This window comes from Artemia franciscana, chromosome 14, assembly GCF_032884065.1.
Source record: "Artemia franciscana chromosome 14, ASM3288406v1, whole genome shotgun sequence".
Taxonomy (NCBI): domain Eukaryota; kingdom Metazoa; phylum Arthropoda; class Branchiopoda; order Anostraca; family Artemiidae; genus Artemia; species Artemia franciscana.
The window spans coordinates 3,461,619-3,487,192 of record NC_088876.1 but is presented as its reverse complement, the minus strand read 5'-3'; the positions used below and the strand labels follow the sequence as shown (position 1 = coordinate 3,487,192).

The 25,574-nt window shown below is 33.5% G+C and overlaps 1 long non-coding RNA gene across 1 annotated transcript in view; it reads right to left on the bottom strand.

Annotated features, from left to right (window-relative positions):
• Positions 1-23,087, bottom strand: part of LOC136035192 (uncharacterized) — a 181,436-nt gene extending 158,349 nt beyond the window's left edge. The window contains exon 1 of the long non-coding RNA XR_010619359.1: positions 23,027-23,087. This is a non-coding gene — a long non-coding RNA (uncharacterized LOC136035192). The remainder of the gene's footprint in view (positions 1-23,026) is intronic.
• Positions 23,088-25,574: the final 2,487 nt, after the last annotated feature.

The window sequence follows — 25,574 nt, the reverse complement described above, 5'->3', positions numbered from 1 at the left end:
CAATTGTGTTGTAACTTTGTTCACGATCCCATTCTACACATGTAGAAATAGAAGCATTATGATTAGGTGAAGGCATTCCTAAATGCTTGAGAAGTTTGTTTGCAATAGATAAGCAAAAATCTTCAATCATAACTAAAGTACAATTTTAAATTTCTGTTGTAAAGTCCAAGGTCATATCTGATCTTTCTAGCCGTATTCGGTGGAGTATATTTTCGGCCATTTGCGATTTGTATTTCTCCCATAGCTCTGTAGGAGATGAAGGAGAGCAACTTTTGCCGGAAGACACGGGCCGTAATATCATGTCATGAACCGAAGATTGTCAAGGATGTAAAAGCTGTTGTATCTAATCCCAAGATGGATTATATGTAAATACAATAAATGACGAACCATTAATCTATAGGCATAATATTTCATTGCGCTGCATTTCTTATCCATTTCTTTGTTAGTGGCTGGATTTATCAATTTAATATTAAAGTGATAGCCGTCGGTTCCATCCCAAAAAATGATAGGATATTGTAGGGCATCGTAACATCGATAAATTTAAGTAATTCTTGTCAACTGATTGTTTCGCCTATAAAGAATATTATCTCGAGGTAAGAACTGATCACTGACCATAACGCTTGCCACATCGCTATCATTTTCAGTTTTGATACGGTTTGACTCTCACTGTCTAGGTTGATTTTCATCTTACTGCGCGGTTTTGCGTTCTTTAACCGCAAGTCTTTTGGCATTAACTCTTTGAGCAGCTTCCTCAGCTATTTCTTCTGAAATTTTAGGATTTATACTAAAATTTCTCATTAAGTTAACTATTTGAGCGGCTTCCTCGGCTATTTCTTCTGTCATTTTAAGATCTATACTAAAAATTTCTCTTTGAAACGCCTTTACGTCAGTCGACAAACAACTTATTTTTATATATATACTAGCTGTTGGGGCAGCAAGTCTGCTTTCGCGTTGCTCTGGTAGTTGCCGATGCGTGCCGAGGAACGCGTCGCGTTCCTCGGCACGTTTTCTGTTCTTTCTTTCTCTATCAGCCTCAAGCCTGTTTCCTTGCTGTTCTTTTGATTCCTCGGCACGCTTTCTGTTCTTTCTTTCTCTATCAGCCTCAAGCCTGTTTCCTTGCTGTTCTTGTGATTCCTCGGCACGCTTTCTTTTCTGACTTTCTCTATCAGCAGCAAGTTTTTTGGCATAGACGCTTTGAGCATCTTCATCGGCTTTTGCCATTGTAAGTTCATCAGTCATTTTAAACTTAAACATTAATAGATTTCTACGTGAACATATATGTCTTAAATATCTTTAATGACGTCACCGTCATAGCAAAAATGACGACAAATAACTTCATGATTAAATGTCTTTAATGACTCACCGTCATAGCAAAAATGACGACAACTAACTTCATGACGTCAGTCGACACATAAACATGACGTCACCTGACAGACAGACACACAGACAGACAACTTATTTTTATATATATAGATATATAATATAGTTGTATATATGATTATATATGATAGTTGTGTCCCTGTGTCCCGGTCGTCATTTATATTCCCTGTGTCCCGGTCGTCATTTCTGTCCCGGTCTGTAGTGTCATCTTATATTGACGTCATATACAAAGCCTTATATACTTATAACTACGTCATATACAAACCCAGAAACAAACAAACATGCATATATACAACGTATTTATATATATATATATATATATATATATATATATATATATATATCATGAAAAGAGAAACCACCAATGCAACAGCACAAACGCATAAAAAAAAGAGACAGAAGGAGAAAAGGAAGACTGTTTTCCTAAATTAGTGATTAATATAGACCAGCACTTGAATGAGGCCTTAGCCCTACTCATCCATACAATCAAATAGGTCAAACAGCATAGCCAAACCCAATCAACCATAAAGAATAATCCATGGACAGGCAGTCATGTCGTCAATAAGTATAAGTCGTCATTTACCAAACAATAGAAAAAATAATAAAGACAAATAATTCAGAGGCAACAACCCAACACAAGGGCTCATCAGGAGAATACACTGGCCTATAGGGTTTCGCTACTTTAAATTCTCTACCCAGCCAAGTGTTGTGGCTACCACAGAATATCCATGTCATCCCCGTGTCAGGTATCACCCCCAAAATACATGCCTATGAAAAAAAAAACAGCAAATGTAAAACAACCAAGTAACACCAAAACAAGCTTATCCTTTTAATATATCCCTCTTTTTAGCAACAATAGGTAAACTAAATATGATAAAATTTACCAAATCACAAATATTAACACATTGCAAAAAAAAAAATAATAAATGAACTAAAAAATTATAGAATTTATCTTTACCATGTGGCTATTTTTTAAAAAATCCGCTCTATTTGAAACACAATTCAAAATAAATGGCGCTGCATCATAATTTGTCGAACTTCCGAAATTAGTTGAAAATTTCTTTAAGTATTTCCAGATAATTCTTTTGATATTTATTGAATAATGAAAACTAAATTTTTTAAATTGCCAAGTTAATTTATTTGCAGAAAAACCTCTTGATATCAATTTTTGGCTTAAGATTTTACATCTATTTTTAAAATCAATATAATTACTACAAATCCTTGCATAACGAAGTAACTGTGAAAAAAACGCAGAATATGTGATATTTGAGTGTATGTTACTTTCAGGGAATGGGAAACTAATCACTTCAAAATCAAAATCATCCGTTTATTATACATTTTAAAACTTAATTTATTATTATCACAAATATTAACATTTAAATCTAAGAAATGATCTTCATGACCAGCGCCATGACTAGGTTCAAGAGTAAGCTCTGATGGATATATATTTTTAGAAATATCAATGAAATCCTTACAATTTAAGACCCAAATATCATCTAAATATCTTTTATTATTTGACAAAACATGTTTTAAATTATTTGGATTATTCTTATCCATCATATAAATATATTCTAGTTGACTTAAAAACAAGTCAGCTATAAATGGGCTGGCATTCCCCCCCCCATGGGAATTCCCACGATTTGCTCGTACAAATCACCACCAAATCTTATATAAGTATTGTATTAAAAGTTATTAAACTTTTATTCAAAGTTATTAAATACTTTTACAAGAAGAGGTCATTCTAATGCCTCAAATCCTTGTAAAAAAAAGCTAAGTGGAGTTAATTTCTTTCAAATACCGGTTTTGTTGAGTTTTTATTGGCAATATATTTTCTGTATTACAATATTGTTTCTAAGAGATAAGAATCTCTGTGAAATTAAACACAGTTCAATTTTCCAAAATTCAGTATTGTAATGACATTTAGCAAGCATTAAGCGTACAATCGTTATTGCGCTTAATGAGAGTTCTAATGGTGTAATTTTCAAGTTGATCTGACACCTTTTTCGAAGAATTTCAGGCTGTTTTTCGAAATTCCTACAGATTTGTTTCAAAGTCGTTACGCGCCATATTAGTTACGCGCCATTGTAGTTGTGTCCCTGTGTCCCACCTGTGAATATAGATATATCATGAAAAGAGAAATCACCAATGCAACAGCACAAACACACACACAAAAAAAAAAGAGAGACAGAAGGAGAAAAGGAAGACTGTTTTCCTAAATTAGTGATTAATATAGACCAGCACTTGAATGAGGCCTTAACCCTACTCATCCATACAATCACATAGGTCAAACAGCATAGCCACACACAATCAACCATAAAGAATAATCCATGGACAGGCAGTCATGTCGTCAATAAGTATAAGTCGTCATTTACCAAACAATAGAAAAAATAATATAGACAAATAATTCAGAGGCAACACCCAACATAAGGGCTCATCAGGAGAATACACTGGCCTATATAGGGTTTCGCCACTCTAAATTTTCTACCCAGCACAGTGTTGTGGCTACCACAGAATATCCATGGCATCCCCGCGTCAGGTATCACCCCCAAAATACATGCCTATGAAAGAAAAAAACAGCAAATGTAAAACAACCAAGTAAAACCAAAACAAGCTTATCCTGTTAATATATCCCTCCCTTTAGCAACAATAGGTAAACTAGATATTATAAATTTTACCAAATCACAAATATTAACACATTGCAAAAACCCTGAATGAACTAAACAATTATAGAATTCATCTTTACCATGTGGCTAATTTTTAAGAAAATCCGCTCAATTAGAAACACAATTCAAAATAAATGGCGCTGCGACAACATTTCTCGAACCTCCGAAATTAGTTGTAAATTTCTTTAAGTATTTCTAGATAATTCTTTTGATATTTATTTAAAAGTTCGTTATAATGAAAACTAAATGTTTTCAATTGCCAAGTTAATTTATTTGCAGAAAAACCTCTTGATATCAATTTTTGGCTTAAGATTTTACATCTATTTTTAAAATCAATATAATTACTACAAATCCTTGCATAACAAAGTAACTGTGAGAAAAACGCTGAATATGTGATATTTGAGTGTATATTACTTTCAGGGAATGGGAAACTAATCACTTCAAAATCAAAATCATCCGTTTTATTATACATTTTAAAACTTAATTTATTATTATCACAAATATTAATATTTAAATCTAAGAAATGATCTTCATGACCAGCGCCATGACTAGGTTCAAGAATAAGCTCTGATGGATATATATTTTTAGAAATATCAATGAAATCCTTACAATTTAAGACCAAAATATCATCTAAATATTTTCTATTATTTGACAAAACATGTTTTAAATTATTTGGATTATTCTTATCCATCATATATTTATATTCTAGTTGACTTAAAAACATGTCAGCTATAAATGGGCTGGCATTCCCCCCCATGGGAATTCCCACAATTTGCTTGTACGAATCACCACCAAATCTTATATAAGTATTGTATAAAACAAATTCTAATAACTCAAAAATCATATCCAAGCTGTAACATCTCAAGTTAACTGTAGTATTAAAGCAATTTGTCCATATAGCTTTTTTATTATAAATGTCTTTTTTTAAGAAGCTTTTACTAGATAAAAGGAAAGATTTCTTGGTAACAGTTTTTAAATTATCAAACACTACATTAAGTGATAAATTAGTATACATTGTCGCAAAATCGAAAGACTCAATTCTTTTAGCTGAAACCATTGTTAAAGAATCTATCACCTGCAGTGAATTATTAACACTCCAATATGGATTAAAATTCGAAAATATTTTAATACCAGAACAATAGGTTTTAAGTTTATTTACAATTTCCTTTAAAATTAAAGAAAGGTCAGTAGCAGCAATGCGGGTTGGACATTTAGCTGCTCCAGGAATAAACCGTGGTTTAGGGGGATTCTTATGAAATTTTACAGTCCAATATAGGAAAGGGAACTTTTTATCATTGTCATTTATTTTAATATTAAAATTTAAAAAAAAATATTTCTTCAGTCTTTTCAATTAAATTCTCATCCTCTATATTTACCTTTTCGTAAACATTAGTTGTGCATAACTCCCTTTTTAAGATATCACAATACAGCTTCTGACAAATTATGGCAAAATTATTATTAGCTTTATCCACTGGCACAATTACAAATTCATTCTTTAGATTAGCAATTGCTTGTTTAATCTTCGCATTATAAAATAATGATTTAGTGTTACTATTTTTTAAGTTAGAATATATTTTATTTCTTATTCTACTAATAATTAAATTCTTCCAACTTTGAAAACTCTCTTTATTTTTATTCTCTTTCTTACACCACTTATCAATAAATAAATCAAAATCATTTCCGACCATAACGATTGCCACTTCATTGATAGTTGGAGCATTGTAGCTACCCACATGTTGGCCAGGAGGCGTTATGTCAGCGGAAATAACAATTTTATGCGTATCAGTAGGCATCAAATCGATGGCTGTTTTGAACAGACGTACTAAATTATTATTTTCGTTGAAAAGATGTTGCAATTATTAAACGATTGTCCTTTCAACGTTGGGACAAATTTCGCAACGTGTATTCAATTCAGAATTTCTATCACTGATGAAGTACAATTGTAAAAATTTATGATTCTCGCCTGAGAATGGTAGGGCATCGTAGCATCGATGAGTTTCAGCAATTCTTACCAACTGAGCGTTTCACTTATGAAGAATAATATCTCGAGGTAAAAACAGATCACCAACCATAATGCCACTTCGTTGATAGTTGGAGCATTGTATCTACGCACATGTTGGCCAGGAGGCGTTTTGTCAGCGGAAATAACAATTTTATGCGTATAAATAGGCATCAAATTGATGGCTGTTTTGATGGCCTTGAAATTTAATGGTGAAACAATGGGAATATGTTTCGCCTCAGGGAAATTTGAACTTCCTCTACTGGCTGCACCCCCAGAGCCATTGAAGACTTTGCTTACTGGAACTACGTCAGAATCTAAGCATTTTTTATCAAATATCAAAAAATATAACTCATGTTTCGAAATGACGTCGTTTGGTACCCAAATCGAAAATCAAGATCAACTTATGCAAACTTTCAAAGTAAAAGGGCAAATTTATCATAGAGCAGGGTCCCTTCTACCATTCTCAGGCGAGAATCATAAATGTTTACAATTTTACTTCATCAGTGATAGAAATTCTGAATTTAATACACGTTGCGAAATTTGTCCCAACGTTGAAAGGACAATCGTTTCCAATTGCAACATCTTTTCCACGAAAATAATAATTTAGTGCGTCTGTTTCAAAACAGACGCACTGCATCTCGCAAATGAATGTATTGTTCAGAGCGGAGCTTGGTCTGATTCAGACGGATATATAGCAAACTTTCTGATTCAATTTTTGCATACATATCAACGACGTATTGGTGAAACAATTGACGGCATTTTAAAATATAATTGTCTTCATCCTGCCGAATCATTAGTCTATAGGAATAATAATGCATTGCACTGCATTTCTTATTCATTTCTTTGTTAGTGGCTGGATTCATCAATCTAATATTAAAGTGATAGCCGTCGGCTCCATCCTAAAAAATGATAGGATATTGTAGGGCATCGTAGCATCGATGGGTTTCAGCAATTCTTACCAATTGAGCGTTTCGCTTATGAAGAATAATATCTCGAGGTAAAAACTGATCACCGACCATAACGATTGCCACTTCGTCGATGGTTGGAGCATTGTATCTACGCACATGTTGGCCAGGAGGCGTTTTCTCAGCGGAAATAACAATTTTATGCCTATCAGTAGGCATCAAATCGATGGCTGTCTTGAACAGACACACTAAATTATTATTTTCGTGGAAAAGATATTGCAATTGGGAAACGATTGTCCTTTCAACGTTGGGAGAAATTTCGCAACGTGTATTCAGTTCAGAATTTCTATCACTGATGAAGTACAATTGTAAATATTTATGATTCTTGCCTGAGAATGGTAGAAGAGACCCTGCTCTATGATAAATTTGCCCTTTTACTTTGAAAGTAGACATAAATTGATCTTGATTTTCGATTTGGGCACCAAACGAAGTCATTTGGAAACATTAGTTATATGTTCTGATATTTGATAAAAAACGCTTAGATTCTGACGTAGTTCCAGTAAGCAAAGTCTTCAATGGCTCTGGGGGTGCAGCCAGTAGAGGAAGTTTAACTTTCCCTGAGGCGCAACACACTCCCATTGTTTCACCATTAAATTTCAAGGCCTTGCAGTAGGGACAAATTTTAGACATAGTCTGATGGAACACAATTGTGTTGGGTACTAAAAGTCGAGGATATTGCTTTGTGCACCTTCCTTTGGCCATGCATGGTGAATTTTCGTTCAGTGCACTGCAAGGTCCATGTATCATATTTTTTACAACAATATCATATAACCCCTTATCGACATTTTCATCAGGTATTTCAGCAGAAATCACATCATCCATTTCGTTAGAAGTAATTTTATAATGTAGCCAGATTAGTATATGTGCGTGTGGCAATCCTCGTTTTTGCCATTCCACTGAGTACATCCAGCATCGCACTGACCAAGGTTGCTCTTGTGATTCCTCGGCACGCTTTCTTTTGGTGATTTCTCTTTGAGACGCAAGCCTAATTTCACGCTGTTGTTGTGATTCCTCGGCACGCTTTCTTTTCTTACTTTCTCTATCAGCCGCAAGCCTGTTTTCTTGCTGTCCTTGTGATTCCTCGGCAACCCTTCTTTTCTCACTTTCTCTTTTAGCAGCAAGTCTGGTTTCGCATTGCTCTGGTAGTTCCTCGGCACGCTTTCTGTTCTTACGTCTCTATCAGCCGCAAGCCTGTTTTCTTGCTGTTCTTGTGATTCCTCGGCACGCTTTCTTTTCTTACTTTCTCTAACAGCAGCAAGTTTTTTGGCATAGACTCTTTGAGCAGCTTCCTCGGCTGTTGCCATTGTAGGTTCTTCAGTCATTTTACAATTAAAAATTTTTCCGTGAACGAATGTCTTAAATACCTTTAATGACGTCATCGTCATAACAAACATGACGACAACTAACTAAATTTGACGACAACTAACTAAAACTTGGTACTGACTAAAAATTTTCTTCAGATTCTGTTTTATGAAAATTTTTAGCCAGTGTATAGACACCAACAAGGGGTGGGGGAATGGGCAAGAATTTAAAGGAAATTAAAATTATTCAAATTAGTAACGTCCCCTATTTAAATTCTGGTCAAAATAAAGCCCCTGGTAGCACTTATTCCACTACCCTGGGAAAAAATTACGACGGCGATAATAATCCAGCGTGGCCTCGGAATATTTTTAATGTACTTAGTAGATTATATATTTTTTCCAGAATTGCAAAACCGTATTAAATATAAGCGTTTCTCAGTAGTGTAATTTTAGTTTTTGATTTTATTTTAATCACGTTGAATATTAATTTTTTAATGTCCAATTTTAAGTTTAATTAGATAAATCTAATTTCATTTTAAATACTTCAATTTTTGATTTGGTTTAATTTAATAAAAATTAAATATTAATTTTATTTTAAAATAACTTAATTTTATCAAATTTCAAACTAAACTCACCATTTTTCACTTCTTCTTCAGGATCATCGTTGGTTTCATATGCAAGTTTGTTGAAATTCTTTAGCCATTAAAAGTAGTTTAACCATTAAAAAAATCCCTCAACATAAAACTAAACAGTTCAGTCAACATGAGAATATTTTATTGGATTCAAACCAATTCAACATTACACACAATATGATAGTCAACTTATTTTTTCAATGAACTAACAATAATATGGCTACTCTTATAACAATCATAGAAAACCTAACCACATATATTTTACACGATAATAGCAGATATAAATTCAAATAAATTTTAATAAGTAATATAAACATAATCGCTTTTCAGGAAGTTAGTTTATAAAAAAGGAGAATTATAATAAAAGTAAGGCAAAATGCCAATATATCAAAAGATTTTTTTACATATATACGAAACTGAACACAGAAACAAACTTGCAAAAATAATCTAATAGAAGACAATAAATTCATTGATGGAATATAGAGAAATCGCTTTCTTGTAACGTTAAAAACATTAGATTTTTTATAAATTTCCAGGAAAAAAAACCCATCAAAGAGTGACGGAAAAAACGACCAAGCCAGGCCGGGCAGAAGGGGGGGGGATTCTTACTAAAAATCGAAACGTATCCTTTTTACGGTAAAAATTAGAATTAGAAATTTTAGTAAGACTCTCTGTTTTTATTATCTATTTTAGATGGATAAGTCGATTACCAAGTCGAATCAAAGTCGAATCAAAATTCAAAGTCGAATCGAATTTAAGTCAAATCAATATAAATGTAAGGGGGGATCCATCTCAGTGTAAGTTTCCTTCTTTAATTGACATCATTTTTTTTTTATATATGTAAATTCCTAACAATTGTGAGATCCGAGAAAGCCACAGGGGCGGATGGTTCTCTGAGCAAAAAGAACGGAAAGTCTGAATGAAAAACAGAAAACATAGAAATGAACAAAAGGACAAACAAACAAAGATAATTGATAAAGAATAAACAGATAATTTTCAGCCGTTGAATGACGAAAGCAAAGAAGGTATTTCGGCAAAGACCTCCGCTAAGGCTGCCAACTTTCTGAGTCATCTTTTCGATTTTGTTGCCACAAGCTGGCTTTTTTCTTATGTTTTCTTTTTTTCTACTTTTCTGTTTGTTCTGTTCTTCTGTTTTGTTTTGTTCTTGAGTACTTCCAAAGGATTTTTTACATAATTTTTATATTTTTACAATATAATATTATATCTGGTTTGATTTTTCTTTTCTTTACGTCACGCAAGTCCAGTGTGGTTCTAAAAACTTGCATACAGCAGACAGACAAAACCAAAATCCTCTTGAATAGGCGGAAAAACCCTGCCTATAGTAACCAAAATAAAAAAAAAAATCCTATCAAGTGAGAAAGAATCACCATTTGAAGCTGTTTCTAGAACAATATCTATAATTTCAATTAATCTTAATGATATATGTCTGTTGCAAATAGGAGAGTTTCCCCAAAGTTTAGTAAAGACATTCATCACCAGGCTGGCACTTAGATATACTGAGAATGCAGTTAATTTTTATACTAAATTTACTAAAATTAACCTAATCTGGCAACGATACTCTTATCTACCTCAAACATAAAATAAAATAAGACAATATTTTAATTTATTCTTAAAAATTTAATTACTTTACAAATGACAACAATCCTTATAGTTTTGAAAAAGAATTAAATAAAACACAATAGATAATATTAAATCTCAGCCATTGATCACTCAATCACTACTATGAAAGAAAATAATTTCAATAATCAAGTATATAATATAGTATATAATATAAGTATATAATATAGATAAACCAATACCACAGGAAATGTCAGATCACTCAAGCAATCAAACAAATCAATAAATAAAAGTAAATAATTAAGGGTGAGATAAAAACTATAGAGCTAGAAATGCCATATGTATAAAATAAAAAATATATTAACGAGTAAATTATTAAAGGCACAATTGATTGCAATAATAAATAAAGTAATCCGATATTATAGCTGGGTTTATAGTGGACATAATTCTATAAGTGAACTGAAATCCCCACGTCTAAAAAGCCACGATATTTTCTTAATTATTAATATGATTAATTAATGATATTATTAAAATTTAAATCAATTAATAATTAATCACTTAATTAATTAAATTACATTAAGAAATATGACGAGAATCGGGAGAAGTATGTTATTTTCTATGTATTTTTTTATCCAGTTACTTTTTAGGGCCAATTAATATATCATTAATTAAAGAGATTATTAGAGAATTAATTAACTAATTAATGTTACTAAAAAGTGATTAATAATGTTAAAACAAAAAATTATGACAAGAATAGAATGCCGAGGAACATGTTTTTTTTCTATGTAGTTATAGTTTATGGGGGTCACTTTCCAGGCTGCAAGAAAAGAAGAGCTGAGACAGATAGGCCACATTTTGCAGATGATATATTGCAAAAAATTGTTCTTTTTGACCACCCAAGTGGGGTCAAACGAAAGCAGGTAGCTCCCGAATGAGCAGGAACATATCGTAAGGAAGGATTGAAAGGAAGTCCGATCATCGTGGGGAGCAAAGAGTGAGGTTTTGAATGAATTGGGGTGGAAGGAGAGTGTACGTAGCTGTGTTTGGCTCCATCAGCTTCGTGCTGCAATGGGTAGTTAGTGGAAGTAGTAGTAGTAGAGGTGCCAAGCCAATTTATAATTGAAAATTTTTATTTAAATATGTATTATAATCAATTACTGAAAAAAATAACTAAAAATTACATTATTGAAAATAACTTAATCTCTCTTTCTCTCGCAGAATATGGACTTGTTTGGTTCTAAGTAAATGCGCAACAGTTTTAAACCAAAGAAATTAAAGCAAAATTTTTACTAAAGAATTACAAGGAAGATGCTTCTTCTTTTTCTTTATTTATTCTCCTTTACTCCTATTTACTCTTTTACTCTAATTTATTTGCTTCTCCTTTTTATTTATTTACTCTCCTTTACTCATATTACTCTCCTTACCTACGCTTATTCATTTGATTCTCCCTTTTCTCTATTGAATCTCCTTTACTCCTATTTACTCTCCTTATTTACTCTTATTTATTTGCTTCTCCTTTTTCTTTATTTACTCTCCTTTACTCCTATTTACTCTACTTATTTACTCTCATTTGTTTGCTTCTCCTTTTTCTTTATTTACTCTCCTTTACTCCTATTTACTCTCCTTGTTTACTGTTATTTATTTGCTTCTCTTTTTTCTTTATTTAATCTCCTTTAGTCCTATTTACTCTAATTTATTTTCTTCTCCTTTTTGTTTATTTACTCTCCTTTACTCTTACTTACTCTCCATATTTACTCTTATTTATTTGCTTCTCCTTTTCCTTATTTACTCTCCTTTACTTCTATTTACTCTTATTTATTTGCTTTTCCTTCTTCTTTATTTATTCTCCTTTACTCCTACTTACTCTCCTTATTTACTCTCATTTATTTGCTTCTCCTTTTTCTTTATTTACTATCCTTTATTCCTACTACTCTCCTTATTTACGCTTATTTATTTGATTCTTCCTTTTCTCTATTTAATCTCCTTTACTCCTATTTACTCTTATTTATTTGCTTCTCCTTTTTCTTGATTTACTCTCCTTTACACCTATTTACTCTTATTTAATTGTTCCCCATTTTTGTTTATTTACTCTCTTTTACTCTTACTTATTCTCCTAATTTACTCTCCTTACTAAATAATTAGTAACTCCTTATTAAAAAATAATTTACTTATTTATTTGCTTCTCCTTTTTGTTTATTTACTCTCCTTTACTCTTACTTATTGTCCTTATTTGCTCTTATTTATTTGCTTCTCTATTTTCTTTATTTACTCTCCTTTACCCTTACGTATTCTCCTTATTTACGCTTATTTATTTGCTTCTCCTTTTTCTTTATTTACTCTCCTTCACTCCTATTTACTCTTATTTAATTGCTTCCCCTTTTTGTTTATTTATTCTCCTTTACTCTTACTTACTCTCCTTATTTACTCTTATTTATTTGCTTCTCCTTTTTGTTTATTTACTCTCCTTTACTCTTACTCATTCTCCTTATTTACGCTTATTTATTTGCTTCTCCTTTTTCTTTATTTACTCTCCTTCACTTCTATTTACTCTCCCTTTTTACTCTTATTTATTTGCTTCTCCTTCTTCTTTATTAATTCTCCTTGTTTACTCTTATTTATTTGCTTTAGGGGTTTTTAATTGTTTCTAGGCGTTTTTAATTGTTGTATACAGCGGTGGGTGTGGGACTCCACTGAGCTGGGTTTTTTTTCGAGGGGAGGGGTAAGAGGGAAGGGAGAAGGGGGAGGGAGAATGTACAGCAGAAGGACAGCAGTAAATAAATTGTATTTTAGCATTTTTGCTTCTCTCTCTTTCTTGACCTGGTTCTGCCTTCATACTTCAATTGAATACTTTATCTTGGTATTTAGTCATACGTGGCATGACGTTTGCCATGTCTGGTGCGAAAAGGCTTAATAGAAAAGTGCCACACATGGCAAAAAAGTGGCACTTGGAGATGTAAGCAAGTTTGAGGAGATAGGAAAAACCCAAGGGAGAGTGACAAGGTGAGGGCGATCGGGATTAACGATGTCGACTAAGTTTTACGTAAAGTGAAGGCCTAAGATCTATACTAAAAATTCCTCTTTACGGTCTAAGCTTGCTAAAGCTCAACAAGTTATAATAAACCTCAAATTTTAAGTATCTGTTTTAAGGTTTTCGAATTACTTTAATCTATTCTCAAAATATTTCGAAATATTTATGCAATTCCCAGTTTTTACATTTTAGTTTGTTTTCTTTTTATTCTTTATTTTTCAGACGTCATATGTCTGGCGTAAGAGACATAGTGTAACGGACATAACACATAAACAAATTAATTTTATATAGATAGATTTCATTTTTTAGTTATCCTTGTTATACAACAACAAAAATACCAAACACCTTGCGATGGTGTACTGGACAAGGCCCCACCTTCTAAGTGAAGGTTCGCCGGTTAAATCCAACGCATCGCAAGGAACAAGGAACGCATAATATTAAAAACAACATTGCGAATAACATTAAAACAGCCTTGCGAATAACTCAATACAATAAAATCATAAATAAGGCGATTAAGAAAGCAAACAGTACAAATAAAGGGCTGTAACGGAGGCCACAGAAGATATTAAACATGTAGTGATATTTTTCATCTTTACTGAATAAAATTAAATACTTTTACAAGAAGAGGCCATTCTAATGCCTCTTTCTTCTAATTCCTTGTAAAAAAAAAGCTAAGTTGAGCTAATTTCTTTCAAATACCGGTTTTGATGAATTTTTATTGGCAATATATTTTCTGTATTACAATTTTGTTTCTAAGAGATAAGAATTACAGTGAAATTAAACACAGTTCAATTTTCCAAAATTCAGTATTGTAATGACATTTAGCAAGCATGAAGCGTACAATAGCTATTGCGCTTAATGAGAGTTCTAATGGTGTAATTTCAAAGTTGATCTGACACCTTTTTCGAAGAATTTCAGGTTGTTTTTTGAAATTCCTACAGATTTGTTTCAAAGTCGTATGTCGTTATGCGCCATATTAGTTACGTGCCATTGTAGTTGTGTCCCTGTGTCCCACCTGTGAATATAGATAGATGTATATATATGTTTTTAACTGCGTAAAACTTGCGAATATACAACACTAGCTGTTGGGATGGTGGTTTGCGCCACCCCAACACCTAGCTGGTGTGGGGTGCTTTACGCCCCCCAAGCTTCCCGCACGCGTAAGTCGTTACGTGCCATTGTAGTTGCCCACCTGTTAATATATAAATATACTAGCTGTTGGGGTGGCGCTTCGCGCCAACCCAACACCTAGTTGATGGGGGCACGTCGTGCCCCCCCCCCCCAAGCCCCCCCGCGCGCGTAAGTCGTTACGTGCCATATTAGTTACGCGCCATTGTAGTTGTGTCCCTTTTCTTAGTTATTTTCTTTTTTAGTTTTTCTTTTTTTAGTTTCTTCTTTTTATTGATTTGTTTTCTTCAATTTGTCAATGTTCATTCTAACACTGACACTTTGAAAAATCTTTACGTGCCAAACATGCTAAGGTTTTCGAATTACTTTAATCTATTGTTAAAAATATATTGAAATATTTGTGCAATTCCCAGTTTTTTTTTTAATTTTTTCTTTTTTTAGTTTTTTAGCTTTTTTAGTTTTTCTTTCTTTTTAGTTTTTTACCTTTTTTATTTTTTTTATTTTTTACGTTTTTTCTTTTTAGATTTTTCTTTTTTTAATTCTTTTATATTTTAGTTTTTTTTTTAGTTTTTTTCTTATTAGTTTATTTTTTAGTTTTTTACCTTTTCTCTTTTTTCTGTTTTCTTTTTCTTCTTTATTTTTCAGCATCACAATAAAATGCATATCGCCGAACCTTTGTTTTCTTAACTAAAATCTGTTAGGCATTGATGACCTTATCCAACTCAAAATCTCAAACCCAATCATCATCGCTATCATTTTAAGTTTTGATACGTTTTGACTCTCGCTGTCCAGGTTGATATTCATCTAACTGCACGGTTTTGCGTTCTTTAGCCGCAAGCCTTTTGGCATTAACTCTTTGAGCAGCTTCCTCGGCTGTTTCTTCTATACATATATATACATATATATATATATATATATATATATATATATATATATAAATATATATATATATACATATATATATATATATATATATATATATATATATATATATATATATATATATATGTATATACACGACTTCTTTTTTTACTTTCTCTTTCAGCAGCAAGTCTTATTTCGCGTTGCTCTGGCAGTTCCTCGACACGCCTTCGTTGACGTAAATTGCACATTCCTAATTTGGCATTATCTCCTCTGGCATTATCTCTTCTAGACCTCTTCTTGTAAAAGTATTTAAATTAATTCAGTAAAGATGAAAAACATCACTATTTGTTTAATTTCTTCTGTGGCTTCCATTACAGCCCTTTATTACTTTGAAAGGAAGAAAGGATACGCCATTTTAGATTCTATTGACGTTCTTTTGAATAAAGTCAAAGAAGGTTTCAAAGCTTCTGGGGCTGTTTTATTACAGCCGTCACGGCATAAAGTTCAGTTCTCCAAAAGAGGATACAGCCCTAGGAGAAAACAGAGTTGAAGAAGACTTAAACCTAGAAATTCCTGACACAGAAAAAGAAAAAAGGAAGCAGCTGATCATAGACGAAACGACAAATGCTGAAACTTTGGTCAAAGTAGTAATTAGTGACAAAAAAGGTTATAAAACTGATGAATCCTTGGAGCTAGAAAGAGTTGAAGAAAAAAGCAAACAAGAAGTGCAAAACAAGGCTTAAAAAGATTTGGAACTACAAATTGATCCACATGGTTTCAATACCAAGCAAACAAAGGAAAATGAAACTGTTGATGCTTCAAAGCGACAAAATTCGCACAAACCTGCATCTGCCTTTTTAGTTACTCCATCTCCTCCTCTTTTTCGCATACCAATTCCTCCTCCTTTACCTGATCTTATTTCAACCTCTTCTCCTGCTCAAGCTCTTTCAAATCCTCCATCTCCTCCTTTACCTGATTTTATTTCAACCTGTTCTCCTGCACTCACTCTGTCAGATCCTCCATGTCTTCCTGTTCTATGTGTTCCTCCTCCTACTACCTTTCCTACTCCTATTTCACCCTCTTCTCGTCCATCAGCTTCTGAAGTTCCAAATGAGCAGTCATACTCAAAGGCCAAAATTTTTTTTTAACGTTGGTTACAAAATATTAGAGGTAAAAAAGGTAAACACTGATGGAGGAAATTTATAATCAAAAATATCTTCAAAAACAAGAAGTCAAGTTTACACTCAAGTTTATACTCAGGATACCAAACCAGCATGGCTACCAGACCAATCTCCAACTAAACCTCCCCAAACATATACTCCACAAGAACCACCAACCGTCCCCCTTTCTGGCCGTACTCCCAAAATTTCAAATACCAGGAAAGTCAATTATTTAAATTCAAGAAAGGCATGGATGCTGTCATTGAAGAATTAAAAAAGAGACAGAACATGAAAAAAAGACAAGTGAGGAAATGGAGATTTGGTTGCAAAATCTTGAAAACGGTCGGAAAAAAGTCAGTTCCTAATACCTAATTGTGGATTGTAGCAGTCTTGGTTGTACTGTTTGCTTTCTTAATCGTCTTATTTGTAATTTTGTTGTATTGAGTTATTCGCAATGTTGTTTTTAATGTTATTCGTAATGTTGTTTTTAATGTTATTCGTAATATTGCTGTAATTGTGCCTAGTTGCATTATTTGTTGTATTAGTTGTCTTAGTTGTATTGTTTGTTGCCTTATTTGTAATATTTATTTATCGAGTTATTCGTAATATTAATTTTAATGTTGCTTTATTGTCTTTTTTGTAACATTGCGGTATTAGTGATTAGTTGTATTATTTGTTGTCTGAGTTGTCTTATTTGTAATGTTTCTGTATTGAGCCATAATTAATGTTTTTAATGTTATTTGTAATATTGAGTTATTGTCTTATTTTTAATGCTGCTTTAAGGGTGCTTAGTTACACTATTTTTTTTCTTAATAGCCTTAGTTGTATTGTTTGTTGTCTTATTTGTAATGTTTATGTATTGAGTTACTCGTATTGTTATTTTTAATGTTGCTTTATTGTCTTATTTGTTATTTTTAATGTTGCTCTAATGTCTTATTTGCAACATTGTGATAATAATGTTTAGTTGCATTATTTGTTTGTGTTTTTTTTTTCAAAGAGACCCAGTGCCCTTACTTCAGCGAGGTTCAACCAGGAATAATAAACAAAGTGAGAGGAAACGAGGCAATTCAGCAGCCATGTATTTGTATATCCTAGCCACAAAATACTATTTGAAGAATCCACCCTTATTAGCAATACCTGGATATAAAGTAGATAATTCTAGAAGCAATTGAAATCAGAATAAGATAATAATATTTCCTTAAATAGGGACTTGGGAGAATTTTCACTAAACGCTCTATACACAAATTAAATTAAAAATGATCTTACAAAATATGAAAAATAACAGTAGATATTAACAAAGAACCAGTCACAAATAGACTTTTGAGATCAGCTGCCAAAAAAGCAAGACTAGCACTAAAAACGTGTTTATAATCAACAAATCAAAACTCCTTTCATTTCAAGAATTCCGGGTTTCCCCTCCAACTCCCCCCAATGTCACAGGATCTGGTCGGAATTTGAAATTAGAGCTTTAAAGCAAAAGATCCTTCTAAATATCAAATTTCATTAAAATCTGGTCACCCTTTCGTAAGTTACAAATACCTCAATGTTCAAAATTACCCCCCCCCCAACTCCACCAAAGAGAGGAGATCTGGTCCGGTTATGTCAGTCACGTATCTTAGATAGGTTTATATTCTTCCATCCAGTTTCATCCTGGTCTCACCGCTTTAAGTGTTTTCTATGATTTCCGGTCCCCCCAACTGCCCCTCCCTCCCCCCCCAGTTACGCTGGATCCGGTTGAGATTTAAAATAAGAGATCTGAGTTAAGCGTTCCTTCTAAATATGAAGTTTCATGAAGATCCGATCACTCCTTCGTAAATTAAAAATACGCCATTTTTTCTAATTTTTCAGAATTCACCCCCCCCCCCAATAGAGCAAATCCGTTCAATTATGAAAATCACGTATCTAAGACTTCTGCTTATTTTTCCCACCAAGTTTCATCCCGATCCCTCCAATCTTTTTTTCTTTTTAGATTTTTGATGTTTTTTCAGTTTTTCTGTTATTTTAGTTTTTCTTTTTTATTTTTTTAGTTTCTTCTTTTTTTTGTATTATTTTTGTATGTATAATTTTTATTATTTTTTTGTTTTTTCTTCTTTATTAATGACAACCCCAACACCTAGTTGGTGGGGGCGCTTCGCACCCCTCCCCCCAAGCCCCCCCCCCCCCCCGAGCGCGTAAGTCGTTACATGCCATATTGGTTACGCGCCATTGTAGTTGTGTCCCTGTGTCCCACCTGTGAATATAGATAGATATATATAAATTGTATGTCTATTATGTCTGTTACACTATCTCGGTTACGCCAGATTACATCTTCTATATATATAAAAATAAGTTGTATGTATTTTGTGTGTAAGTTGTATATACATCTGGAAAATAAAGAAGAAAAAATATTTTGAAAATAGATTAAAGTATTTCGAAAACCTTAAAACATATACTTAAAATTTTGGGGTTTATTATAAATTGTTGAGCTTTAGCATGCTTGGCACTTGAAGATTTTTCCAACTGTCAATGTTAGAATGTACATTGACAAATTGAAAAATATTGAAAATATAGAATGTTACCAAAAAGAGAAACCAGGCTTGCGGTTCAAAGAGAAAGGGCCAGATTATGAATGTGCAATTCACGTCAACGAAGGCGTGTCGAGGAATCACAAGAGAAACATGAAAACAGGCTTGCGGCTTCAAGAGATAATATATATATATATATATATATATATAACCTTGTTGGTGGGGGTGCTTCGTGCCCCCTCAGCCCCTCCGCTCGCGCAAGTCGTTACGCGCCATATTAGTTACGCGCCATTGTAGTTGCGTCCCTGTGTCCCACCTGTGAATATAGATAGAAATATATATATTTCTAACTACGTAAAACTTGCGAATGTACAACATTCTTGGCTGTCCCATTGTCTGTGCATATAAATATATTGTCAGGTTTACCGAATTTTGAACATGCAACATATTACTGTCCATGGGAAAAACAATCTGTATTCAAATATATACCTCATTATTCTAATGATTGCCCTTGAGCTTTGTTGATGGTGATTGCTAATCGAACATTTTCCGTGTCCCTGTCGTCATTTATATATCCCCCTGTGCCCCCCGGCGTGCCCGTTGTTGTTGTTTCCCTGTGTCCCGGTCGTCATTTGTGTCCCGGTGTCCCAATCTGTAATTTCTCTTTGAATGTCGCGGTCGTCATTTATATTCCCTCTGTCCCGGTCGTCATTGTAATACAGACAATGACAATGATAACAAAATTGTAATACAAAAAATAGATTGCCAATAAAAATTCAACAGAACCGGTATTTGAAAGAAATTAGCTTTTACAAGGAATTAGAAGAAAGAGGCATTAGAATGACCTCTTCTTGTAAAAGTATTTAATTTTGTTCATTAAAGATGAAAAACATCACTATATGTTTAATTTCTACTGTGGCCTCCATTACAGCCCTTTATTACTTTGAAAGGAAGAAAGGCTACGCCATTCTAGAATCTATTGACAATCTTTTGAATAAAGTCAAAGAAGGTTTCAAAGCTTCTGGGGCTGTATTACAGACGTCACGGCATAAGTTCAATTCTCCAAAAAAGAACTAGTGAGGAAATGAAGATTTGGCTCCAAAATCTGGAAAACGTTCGGAAAAAAGTCAGTTCCTAATTGTGGATTGTTCCTTGCGACTCGTGGGATTGAGCCTGTGAACCTTCACTTAGAAGGTGGGGCCTTGTCCAGTACGCCATCGCAAGGTGTTTAGTATTTTTGTTGTTGTATAACAAGAATTACTCAAAAATGAAATAGAAAATGAGATGCCAAAGTCTGCACTCCTCAAGCATCAAAAAGTTACAAAAAGTAAATAAAAGTTTTGTATGTATCGAAATTTACATCACGATTTTAAATGAACTTTGTCATTGAACTCTCGCCGAAAAAAAGTAGTGAGTAACCTGGAAGTTCATTATTTTCTGCATGCCCAAAAATTAATAATTTTGTTTTCGTATAAAGGTGCTAGTTTCAATTTTAATACTTTAAAATTTCTACTGGTAACGATTGCTGTATATGTGATGGAAATATTTAGACTTTGCTTCGTGTTGTCACTATTTAAAAAAATGGATTTATCCCCATTTGCATGTTAATTGTTAGAGTCATTTCTAGGGTTGAGAATATCCGAGGGAAAATTATTTACAGCGCCCTTCCCGACTCAAATATAAGCAGAAAAACCCGAATGAAAGTGGGTAGCCCCGGCCACGCTCCCCCCGAATGTGGTGCCTTACGCAGTTGACCCGATTGCCCCTCTACCATGAACGGCTCTGCCTATGTGATTTTTAGTATACTATTTTTCTGTTACGTTATAGAACGACAATCAAAATAGGTATCGTATACAGGAAACTTGTGCAGTTAATCATATCCTAAAAAAATGTAACCGTTTATTGGGGTAGTAGTAGTACGTGTAGTAGTAGTAAAAGTAGACTAATAGAAATGGTGATTTCTTCGTACCGAAAATAAATACCGAAAATAAAATAAAAACTGAGGGATGGTAAAAATAAAAAAGACATAGCCGAAATTAAAATAAAACTAACCAATAATCATGGTTGCCATTTGATTGTGTGTTTGTGTATATTCATTTAAAAATATCGAAAAAGATGGCAGTAGAGGCAAAATAAAATCTTTCTTCATCTTTGTTTTCAAGAAACACGAAAAGAACCTTTATAAAAATTCAAGCTTTTAAAAAATCAAAAGAAAATCCTTGCTATGAAAAAGATTAAAATAAATTGTAAAGAAGAAAGTCTGAGGGACGAGAAAAATCAAAAAGACGAAACCCAAATTAGATTTAAATCAACCACTAATTGAGACGACCGCCCTTTACTTCTAGCAATCGGAAAAACGTTTTATATTGAAGAAAAGATCAAAACACAGTCTAACTCCTAACTCCTAGAAGAGTTAGTAACCTAAGACGAACTCACAAAATCTGAGTTTAAACAATTCAAGAATAATAAAGAAATTGGAAAAAACTAATATAGAGACCATTTTCTGTAATTTATTTATCATTTAATTTGGATTTAAGACAAATAGCAATCAATGACGTCATCAATTGATATTTAAGAGCTGATAATCTTATATGGCGCATTTAACTCAAAAGATTTTCTTTTGTTATTTTACTTTTAATAAATAGTCTGGAAGAACATGAGTGTTAATTTTTAGTTTCTTTTTTTTTAAGGAAAAAGTCTGTCTCGCCGTTTTTTAGCTTATTTTTGAAGTTATGTACAAAAAAAACCTACAGGAAAAAAACACGATGAAGATTACTATAGACCTGCCAATGGCGACAGAATCCATTTTTACAGCATCCCAAAAAATGCTGAGGTTGAAAGAAATGAATACGTCGATTGAAATGAAAAGCAGCAGTTTACTTTAACCGTTATAACCTTCCTATATAACTTATAACCGTCCTATATTTGAATTAATATGTATATAGACTATGCTTTAAGAATGGCCGATGGGGGTGCGGCAGCTCTCCTATTTTTGTGGAAAGATTTGAAATGTACATTCATGTGCTTAAAAGAGTTATAGATGGGGGAGGGTTGTCGTTTCCTCAACCCTTGGAAGTTCATCGCACCTAACACCTACCCCCCTAATATGCAAAGTTATTTTTTGAACCTTAAAGTATTCTTGATTTTTTTTTAAAGAAAGAACTATTAACATAGCCAGAATACAGATGGGGGACGGTTTTTGCATTCCTCCAATGCCTAGTTGATTCTACACTTCGTACGTTCACGAAGATATTTTACACAATTTTGGAAGAATGCTAAAAAAAAGAATGCTAAAGAAATAAATGCGAATTTTTTCGCTGAAAAGACAGTTACAGCTCCCCTTTGACAAATTGTCCATGAAAGTGGTAACGTAAAGGTGGTGAAAATTCTCTGAAATTTTTTACTCATACTGAAAATTTCCCTTCCGTGGAAATTTTTCCTGGAAATTCATGTTCCCCGATAAATAGATTCTCCTGCAGAAAATTTCCTTGTAGAGACAATCTGCATTTTCCCAATAAAAATTAATCGCTTTCAATTTTGGTCCAACTTCGAACTGAAATTGGAGTGTGCCTCCCTGCCTCCTAGTGCCAAACTTTTAAGTCGAAAGCAGAAACACTGCCCAATAGAAAAAAAGAATCGACTGAATTACTTCAGACAGTCGTCTCCAATATAGTCTGTAAGACTCCACTGAAACTCTTGCAATCTAGGCTCTGACTTAATTAGTAGTGAAAATTAGTTTTCTGGCCCCAGGCAAGAATTATGAATAGTTTACTTCAATATAATGATGAAAAGAGAAATCACCAATGCAACAGCACAAACACAAAAAAAAAGAAAAAAAAGAAAAAAAAAAAAAAAAAAAAAAAAAAAAAAAAAAAAAAAGAGAGACAGAAGGAGAAAAGGAAGACTGTTTTCCTAAATTAGTGATTAATATAGACCAGCACTTGAATGAGTCCTTAACCCTTACTCATCCATACAATCACATAGGTCAAACAGCATAGCCATACACAATCAACCATAAAGAATAATCCATGGACAGGCAGTCATGTCGTCAATAAGTATAAGTCGTCATTTACCAAACAATAGTAAAAACAATATAGACAAATAATTCAGAGGCAACACCCAACACAAGGGCTCATCAGGAGAATACACTGGCCTATATAGGGTTTCGCCACTTTAATTCATTAAATTCATTAATCCATTAATCCAAAATTCATTAAACATTCATTAATCCGGCCTAAGATTCGCATTTTATGTAGAATCCACAGAGGCTACTATCTAAAGTAGCCTTTAAAGTCTTTCTAAAGGCCCAATTCTCGCCACTTTCTAAATTTCTGACTATAAGCTAAAATCAATGGACTAAGAAAAACAAGACAAAACCCTTCAGCTCTTGCAAAACGATTACGAATGCCAAAGATAAACTCATGGATATTAAGATCTTTTTTCCTGCGAGTAAAAGATAAATTTTCATTCACTTAGTCACAGTGAGTCCCCAGACTTATTCACACTTAATTTTTAAAAGAGATCCAATTCCAATGATTTGTGATTGGGTCACAAATCAAATCACAAATCGCAATTGCGTCACAAATCCTTTATGACGCCGTCAATACTATACCAAGTATACTGATAGACCTCGAATTTAGCAGTATACTTGATATAATGACGACGGGGTCACGAAGAAAATGAATGATTATGTCATCATCTCTCGGCGATTGAAATCTTCCGTAAGTTGAAATTACAGAAGGTTCTCAAGCGCATAGCAACACTAAATCTCCGTCGTCTTGATACTCCTTCGATCAAAAAGCGGTACGCAGTTGATTAAAAACAGTTTTGAAAGCCTCTCCTGGATTTCGGATATTGAAGCCATGTGGGACTCGTTCAAAACTTGATTCACCGACGCAGTGAGAATAACTCTTGCCTAGCAATTTTAGGTCAAAAGCCTTGGTGACCACAGGTGGCTGTGGATGTCATTGTACTCCTACGGCAGGCCAGACTGCAGGGGGATATGAAGACCTATCGACATCTCAGTGGCAAGAGGATTAAGCTGACTTATAAGAATCTCAAGTCATTTATTGACGCCAAATCTGATGAGCTACAAATAGCTGATTCACCTACTTGTATACAAACAGCTGAATAAATGAATGCAAAATTTGTATACAAATAGCTACAAATCAGCTGATGAGCTGATGAGCCACAAGGAAGGATGGCAAAGTAGTGTACAAACACTTACGTGATCTCTCGGGCTAGTGTGTTCGACCAATAGAAACGTACTATCTGTGACCGGGGTACACCTTGAACCTAGCGCCACACCAACATCTGATGGTGGGGGCGCTTCGCGCCCACTCCCATGGCCCCCCGTACGCGTAAGTCGTTACGCACCATATTAGTTACGCGCCATTGTAGTTGTGTCCCTGTGTCCCACCTGTGAATATAGATATATATATATATATATATATATATATATATATATATATATATATATATATATATATATGTTTTTAACTACGTAAAACTTGCGAATATACAATATTCTTCGCTGTCCCATTGTCTGTGCATATAAATAGATTGTCTGGTTTACCGACTCTTGAACATGCATCATATGAATTGATGGCTGTTTTGAACAGACGCACTAAATTATTATTTTCGTTGAAAAGATGTTGCAATTGTTAAACGATTGTCCTTTCAACGTTGGGACAAATTTCGCAACGTGTATTCAATTCAGAATTTCTATCACTGATGAAGCACAATTGTAAAAATTTATGATTCTCGCCTGAGAATGGTAGGGCATCGTAGCATCGATGAGTTTCAGCAATTCTTACCAACTGAGCGTTTCACTTATGAAGAATAATATCTCGAGGTAAAAACAGATCACCAACCATAATGCCACTTCGTTGATAGTTGGAGCATTGTATCTACGCACATGTTGGCCAGGAGGCGTTTTGTCAGCGGAAATAACAATTTTATGCGTATCAATAGGCATCAAATCGATGGCTGTTTTGATGGCCTTGAAATTTAATGGTGAAACAATGGGAATATGTCTCGCCTCAGGGAAATTTAAACTTCCTCTACTGGATGCACCCCCAGAGCCATTGAAGACTTTGCTTACTGGAACTACGTCAGAATCTAAGCATTTTTTATCAAATATCAAAAAATATAACTCATTTTTCGAAATGACGTCGTTTGGTACCCAAATCGAAAATCAAGATCAATTTATGCAAACTTTCAAAGTAAAAGGGCAAATTTATCATAGAGCAGGGTCCCTTCTACCATTCTCAGGCGAGAATCATAAATTTTTACAATTGTACTTCATCAGTGATAGAAATTCTGAATTTAATACACGTTGCGAAATTTGTCCCAACGTTGAAAGGACAA